Source organism: Amblyomma americanum, chromosome 2 (assembly GCF_052857255.1).
Source record: "Amblyomma americanum isolate KBUSLIRL-KWMA chromosome 2, ASM5285725v1, whole genome shotgun sequence".
Lineage (NCBI taxonomy): Eukaryota > Metazoa > Arthropoda > Arachnida > Ixodida > Ixodidae > Amblyomma > Amblyomma americanum.
In genome coordinates this window covers 39,089,856-39,108,511 of record NC_135498.1, presented here as the reverse complement: position 1 = coordinate 39,108,511, position 18,656 = coordinate 39,089,856, and the positions used below count along the sequence as shown (strand labels likewise).

Sequence of the window (18,656 nt, the reverse complement as noted above, 5' to 3'; positions counted from 1 at the left end):
ATGCCCGAACGGACAGGGGGAAGCGAGGCAGGATCACCGAGCGTCCTGCTCTCGAAGCGGCCTCTGCCATGCAACTGCGAGTGGGAGACATGCCGACGGTGGTGCACCAACCGCTAAAGTAACAGTACACGCGGCCAGACGCCTGTGTGAGGGAATTAGTGTAGTGGGAAGGAGAGGAGTAGAAAGAAGACATTCAGGTACGCTAACGACTCCAGCTCGCAGGGGAGCAAGGTTCAGGCATCAGTGTGAAGATGGCACCAAGAATGGTAGGAAGATAAGGAGGCGGGGTGAGAAAGAAACAACATTCACGCATCAAGCTCGGCGAATGGTTAACGACTTAATAATATTAATAGTTGTTTTTTTGGGGGAAGGAAATGGCGCAGTGTCTGTCTGATATATCGTCGGACACCTGAACCGCGCCGTAAGGGAAGGGATAAAGGAGGGAGTGAAAGAAGAAAGGAAGAGAGAGGTGCCGTAGTGGAGGGCTCCGGAATAATTTCCACCATCTGGGGATCTTTAACGTGCACTGACATCGCACAGCACACGGGCGCCTTAGCGTTTTGTCTCCATAAGAACGCAGCCGCCGCGGTCGGGTTCCAAGCCTGGAACTCCGGATTAGTAGCCGAGCGCCCTAACCACTGAGCCATATTCATATTCATATTCATAGCGAACTTGCAGACGCATACACTACATACTAGAGTACACCGCTAGCAGGCGCCCTGCTTTGTTCTCTGCAGTGTCAGTGCTTTCAAGTTCGCTAGTAAATATGGGTTTAAAAAAAGAAGTCACTCGTGGTGATTAAGAAACCTGAGCTAGGCTAACAGAGGTAATGAGAGGGGCTATAAAACTGGCACATTGTGCTAAAGTGAAGCTGAATCATTATTGTTATCGGATGTACATAGCCAGCAGTGTAACTTTTATTTGATGGTAATCGCATTAGTCAATTAAAATAAGTACGGGGATGCGTAGAGATACAAGAGCTTCAATTATAAAACGTTACGCTGCTTAAAACATATCGCAAAAAAATTCAAGGCAGTGTTGACAGCGGAGACCGCCAACCTGGGAGGAATTTTCAGGCCGGGCCTCCCGTGAGGTGTCAGCAGAGACGTCTTCAAAGGCTACGAAGACGCTAAGAGCACGCGAGTACTGCTACGAGCTCTCGAAGCGCAGGAACAGACGGTTAACAGTTGTCGCTCTAAAACAAAGTATTCGTGCCTTAGATACCATGCTCACTTCTCAAATACACCGTTAGTGCGCGATGCCTATGAAGTCTAAACGCCGCCGAAAGTATCAGCTTTAGAAGGGTTGAAATGCGGGCCAGTTGGTTCATAGTAACTTGAAAAAAACCAGTCACAAAAGACAAGGGACAAGAGAAGGAGTGTACACGCCACAACGACTGGACTGTCAACAGTCCAGTCGTTGTGGCGTGTACACTCCTTCTCTTGTCCCTTGTCTTTTGTGACTGGTTTTTTTCAAGTTACTATCAGCTTTACTTCCATTCGCTTTTTTTTATCTCTGAAAAACGCGTTTGATATTCAGAGGCTTTTTCTGATTCATGCGGCATACCTTGTACAGTCGGCTTCTTACTGACGGCCTATTGGTCATATATATGCCTCATCAGCTTACAGATAAAGTCAGACATCCAACGCAGCCCCAAATCGCGAACATTTGCTTTTCCACAAGGAGGTCCGCCCGTGTAGCGCTCACGGAAGCTATACCTTCCACGTCACGTTACAAAGTGAGTCATGCTATGCTTACTCTGTGAACCCGTAAATGGAAGACGTTCCGGTCGTGATCAGTATAAAGTGCTTGACGGTATCCTGGCCTGAGACGCCACTTTTGTATTGAGCTTTCGGGGAGCGCGTGAAGAGAAGGTCCGGGCGCCCTTTCAGGTGTAGTAAAGTACTTGACAATGAAAAGAAATCACGAACTTTATGCTGTTGCATACCTTCTTTTTGTTTAACCAAGAACGGAAAGTAACCGCATGATCCTGAAAGACAATGAACTACAAACCGTAAACACCATCCATCATTGCCGCATTTTTATCAACTAGAACCAAATGCGTCTACTATGCTTTTCGCAGCCTTGATCTCTAACACGTGTCACTACTTTGTCGCATGGGGCTCGAAGTGCTTTAGACATCATAGATCAAGTACTCGTTCTCATTCTAAACGGTACCGAGTTAAACTTTTTCGTTGAACTTTGAAACTTCAAACGCAATCCATTTTCTCTTGATCACAGCAAACGCAAGAAATAAAAATGAAGATAGCAAACTCAGAATTGCAAATACATGTATATCATAAATTTAAAGGTCGTCGTAACACAGGTGGTCACGAGTGAAGTCAATTTTGCGGTAAAGTTATAGTTTAAAAACAGTTTTAAGAATTGCAACATTACATCGATCATCAGATATATATACAGCTGCACTGACGTCTTTGGACAAATGCTGTCACACGCGAAATTTCTCTCGTAATGCAAATTGCTAAAAGTAGGAGTTCAGTTAAGACTTGTTTTTAATACAGACATCTCGATATCAAATATGTAATCTTGTGCAAAGAGGAAGCAAGAGAGATAACCAGTCGCGATTATTAAAAACAATGCCTCCATTCCAAGCGCGCGCCAGTCACCTTACCCGCACTGCTAGCTTGCTTCCGTCAGCTTGTGTTCCAGCGAGTTTATTTCTGTATTATTTTACTAAGTGCACTGAGCCCGACTTGCTACGTTGTGGGTTGCGAAGCCGTTGCTGGTAACTCTGCTCAAGTACAAATCTACAGACAAATGAGTGAAGTACAAGTTGCAGTGAACAAGCCAGTCATTGCGATAGCGTGGAAGCGAACCAGTGGTCAGCATGTGGCACAGAATTTACCTCACAAAAATGATCCACTAATCAAAAAATGCAAGCTAACTCTAGCTACAGAGAATAGAATAAGGAGTTACGCCGCGTCTTGGAGGTAGGCCAGCATTTTTTGACGAATCTCACTGCTGTTAAGTGGTATTTCATAAACCTCTTTCTGGTTAACGCGCACCGATTTCAGAACGACTGTTTGCAGCTTTCCACCTATCATCCGCCGAAGAATAAACCTGCTAATGGTGTACTGATGGACTGACATAAGAAGTTCAAGGTTCAAAAGCTGCACGTTGGCTATGGAGTCCAGATTAGTTATGAACCACGCGGAGTACGTCAACATGTTATGACATCGCACAACAAACGACAGTGTCTCCCCATTGGGCCGCCTTCGAAAGGCAGCGGCAAAGAGCGGGTGTCCATGCCACTTCCTCGGCGAAATGCCATGGTCACTGAGCCATTGAGAAGAATATTGTTACGTGGCGGCCAGCCGAAGAAACAGACACGATGATCGATGGAGATGAGATGATTTAATGGCTGCCGGCCTAGCGCGAGCGCTCCTGCCCGCGCCACTGCGCAGTTCGTCGTCTTCTTCGTCACACTACTCGGGGCCACCGAGCGATCGTCCCGATCCCCGATCGCGAACGAGAAGATCGGCACTGAAGATGAAATGCTGCAGATGACGATGGGCTTGTAAAATGGTTGGATACAGAAGAAGGAGGTGAAGGGCTTGCCGCCACGGTGAATGAGACGATCGGCGAATGAGTCCCGGTCCACGAAGCATCCGGGCCGCAGGTTGCCAGGAGCCGACGGCCGAGGTCCCTGGACGCACCGAACGGCAGAGGCAGGGGGGGCGATGTCCTCACGTGTGGGCAGCGTCTCGGGTCGGTCGGGTCATTCCGGTCGCGGCAACGTGGTCAGTTCGTCGTGTCTTGTGGTCGGGGCGGTGGACGGGGCTGGGGTAAGCGGCGAGGTCGGTTCAGGTCTGGCGGGCTGGGCACAGCCGGGCGGTGCGGACCAGGCACACACGGCCGACGACCACGGCAGGCGCAGGACGCCGAAGCTCCGGGACCAGGATGGCGATGAAGGGTACCCAGCACCTCCACCAAATGTTACGTGGCGGCCAGCCGAAGAAAGAGACACGATGATCGATGGAGATGAGATGATTTAATGGCTGCCGGCCTAGCGCGAGCGCTCCTGCCCGCGCCACTGCGCAGTTCGTCGTCTTCTTCGTCACAATATGATTAACTGATTCCCGATGTGTTCTTTTTAAATATATGAAATATAAAAAAATCGCGTTTTTCCACAACAAAGGTTTTTGGATCCGGTCCTTCTTCGCTCCTCTTGCATGTCACAGCGCCTTTATCTCGTATCATTTGGACTAGATAAGATTCATAGCCTCAAGATAATGACAGTCTACTGATCATGCCAACGTTCATTTGCTTTCGCCTAGAATGGATTGGCAGCTGGCGCGTTGCTAAAAGACGTAGATGTTTGGCGCCGCTTCTTTAACACACGCTGTAGGTGAAGCTCAGGAGCACGGACTGTTGGGCGAGTTGGTGCATTGTAAACACGTACAAGCGCACAAAAAACACAAACACAAACGCGACTGAGACACCACGTGGTGTCTCAGTCTCTTTCTTCGTGTGTTTGTGTTTTTTGTGCGCTTGTACGTGTTCGCGCTGTGGGTGGCCTCCCGGTGTTTACATAAACCGTCATCACACATCAAGGCATTCAGCAGCAATCCTTGTTCGGTATTCACGCTTCATTTGAGTGGCTTGTTGATTATGAAGCCTTCCCAGCCCAGACGTCATAAATATCAAAAGGCAAACGTAGATCAAACTTCATTTCATTATGACATTTACAGCGCTATTCCAGTTTGTCTTTTGAAGCGTTACCTTTGTCAACCTGCTTACCAAACTCGATCATGATAATCCCGTATTTAAGCGTCATCCGAACAGGATACGCATAACCCGTCTATCGGCATCGTCGCCACGTCGGAGAAAAAAACAACAAACTGATGCTGTACAATCAGAAAGATTTGAAGATCCGAATACCTGGCCAGGGTTAGAGAACTCAGGCTACTTTCGCTTTCAAGAACTGCAGCGCACCTGGCGACTGGCGAAGAAGGAATACTTAAAAATTAACAATTCCTGCACGTGCTGCATTCTTGTTTTATTTTTAGCACACGAAATAATTTAATAAAATGAACTGAAGTCCTTATAGTTTTCGCTCTTTCGCATGGCTGTTCTCCTCCACTGGCACACATTTTGTTTTGTATTTATGAGTGCGAAAGCAGGTTCGCTAGCGCGCGCATTCATGGCCACGGTCAACGGCGGATGATGAGAGGGCGTAAGAGGGGCGGCATTTTTTGAGCGCATTCGAGTTTAGACTTGGAGGACGCACTGGTTGGGCCAGATTTCCATTTTACCTATTCCCAACCGGTCCCAAGGAAGTTAGCGACGTCTTTCGTGAATTAAAAAACTCTGGTTCGGATTTACATGACATTCATTCACCTAACATAAAGTTGATTGCACAGCATACTGTTCTTACTTATTCAATGATTAACCTTATTTTCAGGTATGGTATATTTTCGCAACAACTCAGAAGCATTAAAGTCATTCCAATTTCCAAGAAGTGAGTCTGTTCGCCCACTATAACTTGCGCCTGATCTCTATATTTCCCTTTTTCAGTAAAATAATTGAACGATGTAAAGAAAAACGAACAAAAAAACCAGGGAAGTTGCTACCAGAGATAGCAGTGATACATATTCTTGTACACTATAGCAACAGCAAATGTGTTCGAGAAGGGACACGTGTACTTGGCAGGGGCTGCAAGAGGCGAAGGGAGGGAAGGGGGGGGGGGGGGGGGAGGGCACGCGCAAGAGCGGGCCTGTTCGTATATCTCTACCCACGCGGTGCGCAGCAAGAGGCGCGTGCGAGTGCAAGACTTTTCGTCTTTTAACTTCGGCACCGACGAGCTTATCGTTCGATCTCAATCGCCTATTGTTTCAATTGCATCAATCACCGGCTGGTGGATCTGCCTCCAACCCATGGCAGTTCGGAGGCCGCTCTGCGGCTGCTCAACCAGCTTGCCAAACATGGATAGTTGAACTAGAGCTCTCCGTGAGGCCCAGGCCCATCGTCTGTTGGGCAAGCAACAGCCCACCCTCGAGTATCTTTTGTTCTTTTCTTGAAATAAAATTTTCCTCCTCATTTGCCGCGAGTTGTGAATCTTCTTTGTTCTCTCCCATTACCAGCTTCGTCGTTTCGCGCTTTGAGATTGCAATAAATATTGACAGAAACGCTCTACGCCCACGCATTGCGGACGTCGCTAAGTAAATTGAGAATCATTCGTTTCGGCTCTGTAAACTTTTCAGTACGATTAATTTTCTCCCCATTTACGCTTATATTTAATCAGTTATTTCTGCCTACAATGAAAAATTGTGTCCTTAGGCATTTAATGATTTTTTGCGGGTCTAATTCTTCTTGTGTGCATGGGCCGCGTTTTTTCAGGCCACAAAAACATGTTCAGTGCAAGCCGGATTGGTAATTGACTGGCACGGTGGCAGTCACCTCCTTGCATTTCACGACTTGCCAACAACTAATACTCTCTGCATAACGCTGGGCCCTCGCAAACTTCTGTACCCCACGTAAAGGACGCTTCGTGGCCTTCACTCATGCCTTTATTAGTGGTATATTCTTTTGCAGCATTGGCGCTTCATCATGACCGTTATTGGCTGGGCCAAAGACAGCGGATGACGTCTAAGGAGTCTTTGATAATGTCAGTGTGGCTTCTAGGGGACCGACTGAGCGGACAGAGGATGCAAAATGCATCCCTAGAAGTCAACAGCTCCGCCTATGTCGACGCACAGGCGGGGCAGCGAGGGTATTAACAAAATAATACTTCTCTCAATACGGGACATATTTCGATTGTCCGTAACTTGCTGATAAATTCATGGGGGTCCATGCGGCCATGGATCAAGAGGTTATGCGGAGCTAGCTACCATATATTTTGCAAGAGCTATGGCTTCAGGGATAGTATGATACTTTGTACAGCGATCTTGGCGACGCCAGTCAATAAGTTCTTCAAGAGTATTTAATTGCATCTCGACCTTTAGCCATGAAGGGGGGTAATGTGGTGAATGGGGGGCATGAGGGGGTAATTAGCCTGAGGCCAGTAATATGCGTCGCTGCTCGATTGATAGATTCCAGGAGGTTCCACTCTGCCCGTACCACATGTTGAAATTGTGCTGAGCATTTCATTCTTGGCTGTACCAAAGAGTGAATGAGGAGACTGGGGATTGTAGAAGGGGCACCACCTGACTTTTAGGAAATCCGCCAGAAGAGGTGAAGCATTCGGGTCGCCTTCTAACGTGCAGCGCGAAGCCAGGGACTGGCGTAGCCGGAGTCATACATATAAATGCGGAGGACCCGAAGCAAGCTTGCGGCTGGAATTTTCTTTCCACTAAGGAAAGGTACGGTAGGGCTCGTGTTAAATGCGCGGCCGCTACCCGCAATAATGACGGGAAGTAGAGCCGTCTGTTTAGGCGACCGAGTGAGTCCGACAAAAGAGCACCATTGTTCTGCAATCGTCAAAGGAAGCTCTATATTGGTACCTTGTATTTTTAGACGGGTGGATAGGCCAGACTGTAATGTCATCTGCATAAATGAATGAGTGAAGATAAGAGATTTCGCCGAAGCGCCATGCCAGCGGTAGGAAGCTAATACTGCAATAGAGGGTGGCTAGCATTTAGCTTCTGGGGCACTATGATGTGGCGGAAAGAATCCCACTTTGTCTTTGTTGATGTGGATGGTGAATTTATAAGTAGTGAAAAGGGTGGGAATAAAGTCGCAGATGTGGTCGGCTAGGTCAATTCTGTGTCGCAACTCAACCAAGACAGCGTCACTGATAACAGACCAGACTCTGCTCGAACGGCGACCAATCATAATCATAGAAGATAAGTGGTTTTGGCCGTCCTCTGCACCAAAATGTGGCGAAAGCCAACTTGTGAGCGATGGTAGCAGTGATGTAAGTCTATCGACAGAGGTTCGCTGCCTATCAACAGTTTTAACTTATGAACAGAAGCAGTAATAACACAGTACAAAAAAAAGCCCTCTATGTCTTTCGAATGTAAAGGCTGTTGGATTATTTTCAAACCATTTCTGAAACATCGCCCGTGAAACTGCTTGCGATTAAATTCATGAAACAAACAACATGCGTGTACCTTCTGCTGAAATGAAGGAGCATTCCGAGCGGTTACCTCCGAGCAAAGAGCTTCTAACAGCACTCTTAAAGCGGCAGGCAACAAAGCTGAGAAGAGCGTCAAAATAGAGCACAAAATCCCCACAAAAAACGCACACGCGATCACAAGATGTGATGCGACAAATCTGTGCCAACACTATTGGTTGTATTTTACTTCTTCAGTGATCATCTTGCGATTCATTCTTTGAATTGTATTTCGCTGTCGCTTTTTCGTTCCAGTGCTGCATGGTATTTTCGTCGGCGGAGGCCTCTGGCGGATTCAACTGAATGGATGGACAGTGAGAAGAGCCTTGTGGAGAGCTGTGTAGGTGGTTGTCGATGGCTTCAGCTTCTGTAGGGTGGAGGTGGGTTGTTTCTGGTGAGTGGCGCCTTCAGGGCGATGAAGCAGGGTGGGAGCAAAAGTGAGCACGTGGTCGGTGGAAACATGGAGGAGGGAGATCGGTGGCTGACAGTGACCGAAGCTTGTGAAGGGTGTTGGAGTTTTTTTTTTTTGATGGGTGCAGAGTGCAGGACGGTGAAGATAGGTGGAGGGCAAAGGTGGCCAGGTAGCGGGCGGAGGCCTTTTGTAGAATGGAGGCAACATCACACAACACCTAACGAAGAGAATTTGAGAAGATGGGCGTAATGATGACGCATTAAACCTTCCTACGCCTATACACTCACCAGAGTGCAGCTCATACTCTTGCTCATGATTATACAGCGGAGATATAGGGCCTGCCATCAAATGTTAAGGCACGTTCACAGCGGCGCGTCGCCAAGGCTGCGCGAGCTTTTTCGTACAGCCGCAACAGACGCCACGAAATAGCTCGCCCACCAGACAAGATTTTACTTGTGACGCGCCCTCTCATCGTCTACTCTCGCGTTCTGAAAACGTTGACAACCTGCTTACTTCAGAAATGGACGCACTGATGATCTGGGAAAAAAAAATAGTGACGATACATGTATATTGCGGATTTGTCGAAACACTCAATCACCAACTCCTCTCTACGTATGGCCTCGGCAACGTGGCCGAAAAATGCGCGAAACATGTTAGCTGGACGGCAACGTCATGCAGCAAAGATGGATCGAGTGGTTGCGTGTGCGATGTAGCTGCAAACCCTCTGCAGCCCCAGAAGCTTGTGCACGACGGATGGTGCTACCGAAAGTTACTTCTTCTAGCTGCCGTGACATATGTTTGTCACCCCGTAACATGCAGCGCCTCTACTGCGGCGTGTAGAGAAGAGTCTAAGGATACAGACGCGTGACTGAAATGCACGTATTCAGAGTAACCTAATCGCAAAAAAAAATGGCAGTGGCTTAGCTCGGCTATGCCAGGATATACGCAGCGAAAGCTAAGGCATAGCTTGGTTAGCATTGGTTAATCTTGATTGCAAGTCCAGGTTAGTCTGGTTGTCTGGTTAGCTGCGCGCCGACGGCGCGGCGCGTGGATTCTCCTCTGGCGTCACGCCAGATGGCGAGGAGGTGGCGCCATGGATGGTCACGTGGTTCGTCACGCGTCACGTGACCAGTCACGTGGGACTGCGAGCGCCGAGAAACTGCGAGTTCATGGCCAATGCAGCTTTCGCTGCAAAACCAAATCGTGGCTGTGCTTTTATGGAGGCAATACGCTAAGGCGCCCGTGTGTTGTGCGATGTCAGTGCACGTTAAAGATCCCCAGGTGGTCGAAATTATTCCGAATTGTGTAAATAGTTTGTACATATTACTTCTCCCCCTGTCCTCTATTCCTGTCCCCTCACCTCTTTCATTTAATTTCTCCATTCTGCCTGCTGTCCTTTATTTCCGCTGCCCCAGCTCAGGTGCTTCAGTATCTATGGCAGATGCCGGGGCTAGCAAAAATCTTTTCCTTCCTTTTTACTATTATTTTTAATAAAACCACTACCACCACCACCACCTCCACTACGGCACCTCTCTCTTCCTTTCTTCTTTCAGTCCCTCTTTTATCCCTTCCCTTACGGCGCGGTTCAGGTGTCCAACGATAAATGAGACAGATACTGCGCCATTTCCTTTCCCTAAAAAACAATTATTATTATTATTATTATTAATCGTTACTCAGGGCAGATTATTCGTAGTAATCGCTCCGATATCACAACAGGTTGCATGTGCACGTACGCATTACATGTTGTTTGCATAATGAGTTACAAGTCTTCTCTTTCCGCGCATTGTGATTTTTTTTCCTAACGGTGCATAAAATCGGGGTACTGCTTAAATACAATGCCAAATATTTTGCGGCGTTATTCAGTGCCTACGAGGAAATTCCGTAGCTGAGACAAGACGCTTCTGGTCAAACAAAGAAAAGAAACTGCGTATGCAGCGCAAGAGCACGTGCAGCCGCTGAAGTGTGTGTACTTGAAGCTTTAATTTCCAGGTGATGCAAGAGCGCCACGTGTCGTGGTGTCATTCTCCGCCGCGCCGTGGATTGGTTGAAGAGTTCTGCAAAGTGACGTCGCATCGCAAGAAAAAGGTGGCTCAGTAAGTGACCGAAAGCGGGTCGCTGGAAACTTGTTTGGGGCTCCCCGAACGTGATGAATTGGATTAAACATGTCACGTGGCCTCCGCAATTAGCCGGTGCCAACCCACCTTTAATGACGGCTTCTGGCTGATAACAGTTTCTAAATAAATTTAACGCCATATACGCAACATATGGGACTCGTGGAGGAGGAGATTTTAACTGCAAAGTTCTATTCACTGAATGCCTCATTTCTGCCTCAGCATTTCTGCCGGAGCCCTCCACTACGGCACCTCTCTCTTCCTTTCTTCTTTCACTCCCTCCTTTACCCTTGCCTTACGGCGCGGTTCAGGTGTCCAACGATACATGAGACAGATACTGCGCCGTTTCCTTTCCCCCAAAAACCAATTATTATTATTATTGTCAGCAGTGGGGGAAAAACGTGTAAGGCAACACTGAAAATCGAGGTTTAAGCAGGCATGTGCTTCTTTAGATTATTCTTTTCGTGTCAGTAATGTTTAAAAGTAACAGGTCAATATTCATTAATTATTTGCAATTTTTAAAGAGTGTTCATTAATGACCAGCTTTTTCTTGATATATTCCAAGAGACTAAATCCATCCGCAGGCAGAGTGATTGTTGGGTGAAAACTCAAATATATTGATCTGACTTGTCATATGTTTTCTGCTGACTTATATAGCTAAAAACCTTTTTTCTATTTTAAAGAATTAGTCAATCAAGGTTGAATGTCAATTTTTGCAAGGGTTGGATTAAGATAATCCGCTTTTCTTTTTTTCACGGCAGCGGCAGTGTCACATACGCTGCCCCGTGAGACCTTGAATAAGATGCATGATTTAATCTGCTTAAGAGGTACCATCAGCCACGGCGAATTAAGTGACATTGACCCTCAGCTTTGGCAGACCAGTGTGCAATGCTGGTTTTGAAACTTTGAAATATTTCTTTGCTGGGCTGGTACGACTCGCAGAAACCAACTAGCTGATAGGACTGACCAACTACAATGAAAAGGTTACGCATAGATTAATTTTGGCGTTTTTAGAACTCAACCTGAGCGCCATTGCGAGTTTTCGACTTCGGCGCTCATCCACCGACATAATTTTGCTAATCACAGCTGCCGTCGATTGAAACGGCCCAAAGAGCATAATAGTAATAATAATAATTGTTTTTTGGGGGGAAAGGAAATGGCGCAGTATCTGTCTCATATATCGTCGGACACCTGAACCACGCCGTAAGGGAAGGGATAAAGGAGGGAGTGAAAGAAGAAAGGAAGAGAGAGGGGCCGTAGTGGAGGGCTCCAGAATAATTTAGACCACCTGGGGATCTTTAACGTGCACTGACATCGCACAGCACACGGGCGCGTTTTTCCTCCATAAAGACGCAGCCGCCGCGGTCGGGTTCGAACCCGGGAACTCCGGATCAGTAGTCGAGCGCCCTAACCACTGAGCCACCGCGGCGGGGCCAAAAGAGCATCTCAGTGCCACTTTCCCTGACGAAAGCGGTTCGTGCCCTATCCACACACACGACGCCACAGCGAATGCACTGAAGGACGTTGGAATTCTTTGTATGTTTTTTATGCGGGCAATTAAATCAGTCTTTTTTTTTTTGTATCTGCCAAGGATGGTCCTTTCGCGATACAAAGAAATGTGAAAAGTGCGGTGCCTATGCGCTCCACTGTTGGCATTTATTTTCATCGCGTTGGTACTTTGGTGGTGAAAAAAGACGTTACAGTCGTTTATGATTGTATCATGGATGTCTGTAGCGTCTTTTTGTTTCCAACCAGGTACATTCGTGAGTAAAAAAGATTAGCACTAATGGCGTACCCGTCTCAGTGCGTTAGGCGCTCGGCTACTGATCCGGAGTTCCCGGGTTCGAACCCGATCGCGGTGGCCGCGCTTCGATGGAGGCGAAACGCAAAAGGCGCCCGTGTGTTGGGCGACGTCAGTGCACGTTAAAGATCCCCAGGTGGTCGAAATTATTTCCGGAGCCCTCCACTACGGCACCTATTTCTTCCTTTCTTCCTTCACTCCCTCCTTTATCCCTCCCCTTACGGCTCCGTTCAGGTGTTAACCGAGATGCGAGACACACACTGCGCCATTTTCTTTCCCCGATAACCAATTTCAAATTTCTATAGTGACATCCTACCGCAGCGGTAGATAGCAACGTTCGGCGCGCTACTGCCACGAACACGTCGATAACAAAAGTGCCAGCTGTGTTCGGAAGGCAAGGCCCCCCGCCAGCCGCGCGGTGCGATTTTCATTACTACGGTGACGTCAATGTGTTAATATTTCTTACTCGCGACTGCACAAGCGCGATGAAAATAAATGCGAGAAGTTGGGCGCGTAGGCGTCACCCCGTTTTCTCTTCTTTGCAACACGCCTGTACATCAGCTGGAGATTAAACCTACCATTCATTTGGCCTTTATTCAGCCATTGTCTCACTGTTGTCGAGTCTATATGATAGACAGCTCGGCTTTAATGCTACAGACGATATATATATATATATATATATATATATATATATATATATATATATATATATATATATATATATATATATATATATATGTGTGTGTGTGTGTGTGTGTGTGTGTGTGTGTGTGTGTGTGTGTGTGTGTGTGTGTGTGTGTGTGTGTGTGTGTGTGTGTGTGTGTGTGTGTGTGTGTGTGTGTGTGTGTGTGTGTGTGTGTGTGTGTGTGTGTGTGTGTGTGTGTGTGTGTGTGTGTGTGTGTGTGTGTGTGTGTGTGTGTGTGTGTGTGCACTCAGGCGCCTGTTATGACGCACGTCCAGCTGCTAGCAAGAACTGAGTGCGTGTGGACGCTGACGCCTTGCAATCAAACTGTCTACGTATGACCTCGGCAACTTGAATTTGAATTTGAACATTTATTTATTCCACACAAAAAGTGAAAAGGAAGGGTGGAGAAAAAGCTGTTTTAACACAGCTTGACAGCGCTCCTTCCCCCCAAAGGCAAAGGCAACAGTAACAGCTTGCATATATACCGTTAAAAGATTACAGAAAAAAAAAAGATTAAATACTGCATACAAGACTACAGGTTTCAAAGCCTAGAAGTTTACTAAGGCACCAGGCAAAGGACAATCTCTTTTTTTTTAGAGGGAAAAAAAGCAATACAAAAAATGAAAGATTCGGACAAATATACGTGTAAGAGAGACAGCCGAAAGACGCGCGTTACACATTTTAGATTTAATCCAATTTCATCATGCCGAGTTGCTGTAAACAGCCGTGCTGCACCTCGCATCATGACCCGTCGCCTTCTGTGTATATATACCTCAATGGGAGATACTGAAAAACCTGCATTGCTCTAATTTTTCTTGCTTCTGTTCTCGTCATCACCACTATCATAAACCTGAGGCTCAAACTGCTTGGCAGAATACACAGGTGCCTCTGCTGACACTCCAGTTACGCCAGTCACTCTTCTTAGAGCCTCTGCACTACACATCTGTATTCCCTAGCACTAGTAAGATAAAACTGCTCGCCTCGGCACAAGCTACGTAGCTGCTTCGGGGTTCTCCGATGAGCCTCGACTTCTGCTACGATTGCATTGCAAGATATCATTCGCACTGAAAGCACATTACAGTGGATTCGCTCCATTTGCAGGTTCGGCACACGTTTTAGATGCGTGAGTATACATGGCATCTTTACTAACACAAATTACTCGCTCTCGCTTTTTCAAAATTTTTCCCTTTTGCTAGCAGTACCGCGTGGGGAGACCAAAGGATGTCTTATGGGGTCCCAGTGAGCCTCAAACACATTTCATCGTCCAGGGTGTGTCGAAGGGTTTTTCACCGTTGGCCCTGAAGCAGCCCGCACTTTCGGAATGGCAGAAAATATATTCAGACTTTACTCATAGCTACATTGACGGCCGTGTTTTATCTCACAGTTCTGCGCCCGCCATCGCAGTACCGGCTGGGAGAAATGTTCTCTTTAACTCATAGCAATCTGTCGAGCTTTGCATGGTGACCACTGGTTACACGAGGCGAAAAAGAGCTTCCAACTGGGTAACGTTCTGCGATTCTAAAGCCGCTTTTGAGCGTCTCAAATCACTCCACCCTCACGGACCTCACCATCTGTCGGTCACTGAGCTTTATCAAATACAACGCTAGGTTGTCAGCGTGCGACACGACATGGTTTTTTTTAAGGCGTTGCAGGACCTCGGCGATGTCCCTGACTCTGACGATACGAACCAGTCTGCTCAAAATGACGCACGAACAGTGCACATCCCGTCATCTAGAACTGACAGTGTAAACTTCCACTATATTTTGAGACTGACCTTTCTTAGCGCATGGGTCTGTATAGTACCGTGGCCTGTTCTACCCCGGCCTTTCCTTAAAAGTGCGCCCACCACTCGACCTCTCCCGCTAAGCTGCGACTTTGCTGTGTAGTATGTGGCTGTAGGTCCCCTGTTATTAAATATTCGAATTCGATCGCCTCAGGGCATAACGGGTATGAAATGAGGGATGATGAGAATGCTTAAATGAATGAAAAAAGGTTGGCTGATCTAATAAAATCAAGGAGGGAACGATGATATGGCCCCTGTGTCCAAGCGATATATAGACCCACTGCCGCCAGATGCCGAATTCTCGTCCGCTTCAGCACCGGGCAAACCCGCAGCAGGTGGTGAATATCCGCCTCAATATCTCTGATCTTGCCGACTGGACACCCGGGACGGGGATACAAATCTTGGAATTGCGGTCACTTGCATGTCACAACTGGAGTTAAGGCAACACCGACCCGTATTCTCCGAAGCGCAACCTCCTCAGCACTGGTAAGACCACGGGGGAGGGTTACCGCACACGGAGGGATTAGAACACGTGTGCGGCGCCGGAGGTGTTCCATTCTTCTTAAAAGGAGGGTTGTTTAAAACTTGTAATATACAGGGCGTTTTAGCCAAGGCCATATTAGCAGAGTTTGAATAAAAACGCATTTCTACCAGGTAAATGTGCCTTTTGTTGGCAGTGGTGATCGCTGGCACGAAACAGGTTAATGCCGTTATTATGGTGCGCAACTAAATTGTAACAGTGAATTTTCCTGCTATCGCACGCACCTGGCATGTTTTAATTATATTTTCAGCTGGCCGTTAGTGCTAGCCAAAGAAGTTTTTAGAATTCGTTCTAAGAATTTCGGTAGCAGGCTTCAGCTTTTCCATGCTGCACAGCACATTTTGTTGCTTCCGACGCATCAAACTGGAACGGCCCGGCTGTCTTGTAAACGGGTCTGTTCTGCAACGTATGCCTTTACCGTGTCCAAGTGACCGAGATGTGATGACGTGTAATCATGACTCAGCATGGAATGTCTGGCTTCTATATCTGTTTTTGAACTATATGTGCTATGGAAGAATAAAAGCTCATATAATTTCCGGCGTTTTCCACGTTTGTACCAGACCAGACTCGGTTTTGCAGTTGTTAGACGGAAATTTATTGCGTAGTTTTTGAAAGCTAAATCGACTGATATGTTCTGCCGCGTATACGAATAGTATTGACACGGTGCATTCCGCTAGCACGAGTCGCCCCAAAAGAAGAAGAAGAAGAAGAAACCATCTGGAGCTGTGGTCAAGCCGTTCGTCGAAGCCCGCCGCCGTCTCTTGTGATCAGTGATCTCCCGCATTCACGCGTGACAGTATGAGTTCTGCAATGCGCACGCATATTCAAACACAGGCCTCAGTGTGGTCTTAAAGAACAATGACCATGTTTCAACGGGAAATTGCTTGGTATTTATGCGGAGATGCCCAAACCTCTGCTCTCCTTAGCTGTAATAAAGAGCAGTTCTTTCTAAAAACGCGTCGAAAATTTAAACATTTCTCAGAGTTTACATTTGACGTCATAGTATTCTTTCGCCGCCGAAACATGCCTTGCCGGTGAAGCTCTGGCCAAAAAATTAGAAAGATAAATGATTAATCAGGATGTTTTTTCCTTCGTAGGAATCCAGATCAGTTTATGGGAGGCCATGGGTTGCGGTTTAGGCTGTTTGAACACGTTTTTCTCTACCTTTTATTTTTGCCTTCAAAGAATAAGCTACGCGCAGCGTTCTTCTGTTGAACTGAAGCCCTGTTTATTTCAGCCCTTTGGCTTAATGTCACTATTCGTGAACCCTCTTCGTATTGACCACATGACATTTGTGAATGTCAAGAGTTGTCAAGCATGGAAAATGTCAGCGGATGCGTTCGCTGCCTGAATTTCAAAACAAATGTCCTGACATTCAAAACAGACAGATTGCTGTTATGAAGGGTTGTTTTCATATAGAAGCGCTTGCAAAACCTAAGCTTCTGCAGCACTTACAGCGAAGTGCTTGCACTGGGCGAGATAAAACGACAAGAGGTTTTCTGGCTGGCAATGATAGGCGATGACACACACAGTGTCATAGTCTACGAAGAAAGAGGAGATGCTGGCCTGTCCAAATGCCACTACGTGTAATAAGCCGTGAACAGTTAAAAGGAAAGTATACGGCTAGCTTCGGGAGCGTATTAAACATAACCAATACGGCAAACACGATTACACGTAGGCATTCCTAAGGGCGTTATTACTCGTTATCATCCGCCGAAGCAAAGCAAAACGCCACAGAAGTTAAAAATAAGGCTAGACTGGTTACACAAAAGGTTTTTCAGTTGAAAATTCACCAAACACGCTTCACTGCGTGCACACCAGAAACGTGCATGTTAGCAAAAAGTAACCTCTGAACAACAGTACAGAGAGCACTACGTAAAATGTAATTAAAATAATAACGAATTGCGCAGCCTGTAATGAAGTGCGGCTGGGATTTCAAAGCGGTTCCGCAAAGGGCTGCTGAGAGTTAAGAAGGGGGGGGGGTGTCACCATCTGGTATAGCAGACGGGAGAAAGTGATAGTTGCCTGATTGCACAACCATGCCCTAATGGATGTTTACCCCACTCCGACTGGTCAGGTAAGCTGACACTAAGTAGAGGAACTAACTGTCTCAGTGATATTCTAATGCATATTAGATTGCATGGATTTATTTGCTGCACAAACGCTGTCATCTGGAAGCGACGCTGCAGTAGAAGGCTCCGGATAATTTTCGACAGGTTAGGGTTCTTTCATGTGCACCGAATTCTCAGTGCACTTCTGCTTTTGAATTTTGCCTCTATCGACTGGATCCCGGAAACTGCATTGAACGTTATACCATCGCCTCAGCAGCCTAATGCCGCAACCGTAGAACCACCACGGCAGACTAGACTTAGCATCACATTCCTCGACGTCCGTCACATCGGTGCACAAGGTTTCTACGCATCCTTGAATTTAATTCTTTCTCTCGAGGAAGTATGTCGCTACGGTGCCTTTAGGACATGTCGAGTCTTTATTCGACCATTGCTGTAACTTTTAATAGTCTGAAGTGGTGGCTTCTCATGGTCTTAGCCCTTTTAGGAAAGAAAATGTGTTCGTAACTTATGAGAATTTACAAGGTACGCGTAGTTCAAAACACAAGCGGTATTTATGTGCACCATAAGTCAGTCCTCAAATCGGCTGAAGTTATTTTTCGCCATCGCAGATACTATCTTGGATCCTAGTTTTGTGTCCTTTTAGTTTAAACGGGCTGAAGCAGTTTACAGTAGATGCAGTGTCCAAAAAAGGCTGATAGTTAATCGAATTACACACTTTTAAAAGTAAAATCTTGACAAATAACTTTCTCAAGCAAGGGTTGTTTCATCCTTTTGTTGAACTGTTTGGGCCCTGTTCAAAACGCATACATCCATGGTATGTGACGACGTGACGAAAACTGCGGCACGTACTCGTAGCGCGCACTTCGAGAGCTCTTTAAGTGCTCGTTGAGATGAAGTCAGCAGAAGGTAAACTACTATGAGCGACGAAGGCCGTGTTTAGTTGACGACGTCGGGGAAATGTTTACATACATAGAATTGCAAAAAAAGCTGAATATAGCTGCGAATTCTTACTCAACAGGACATGCACATCAACCAGCCGTTTCTTCTGTGAGTGGTAATATGACACAAAATGTCATACAGGCCCTTTTTTCTATGCTGCTGTATGACAGTTCTTTGGAGCGGCCAAAATGTCTCGTTTATCGCAAATGTATGAAGCTTCACATACATTTCGCGGGCC

The 18,656-nt window shown here is 46.7% G+C and overlaps 1 protein-coding gene across 2 annotated transcripts in view; it reads right to left on the bottom strand.

Moving 5' to 3' along the window:
* Positions 1-2,009, bottom strand: part of LOC144121048 (neprilysin-1-like) — a 75,985-nt gene extending 73,976 nt beyond the window's left edge. The window contains exon 1 of one of the 2 annotated variants that reach the window (XM_077653966.1): positions 1,759-2,009. The gene's annotated coding sequence lies outside the window, so the exon portion shown is untranslated. The remainder of the gene's footprint in view (positions 1-1,758) is intronic. The other variant, XM_077653964.1, reaches the window with a different exon arrangement.
* Positions 2,010-18,656: the final 16,647 nt, after the last annotated feature.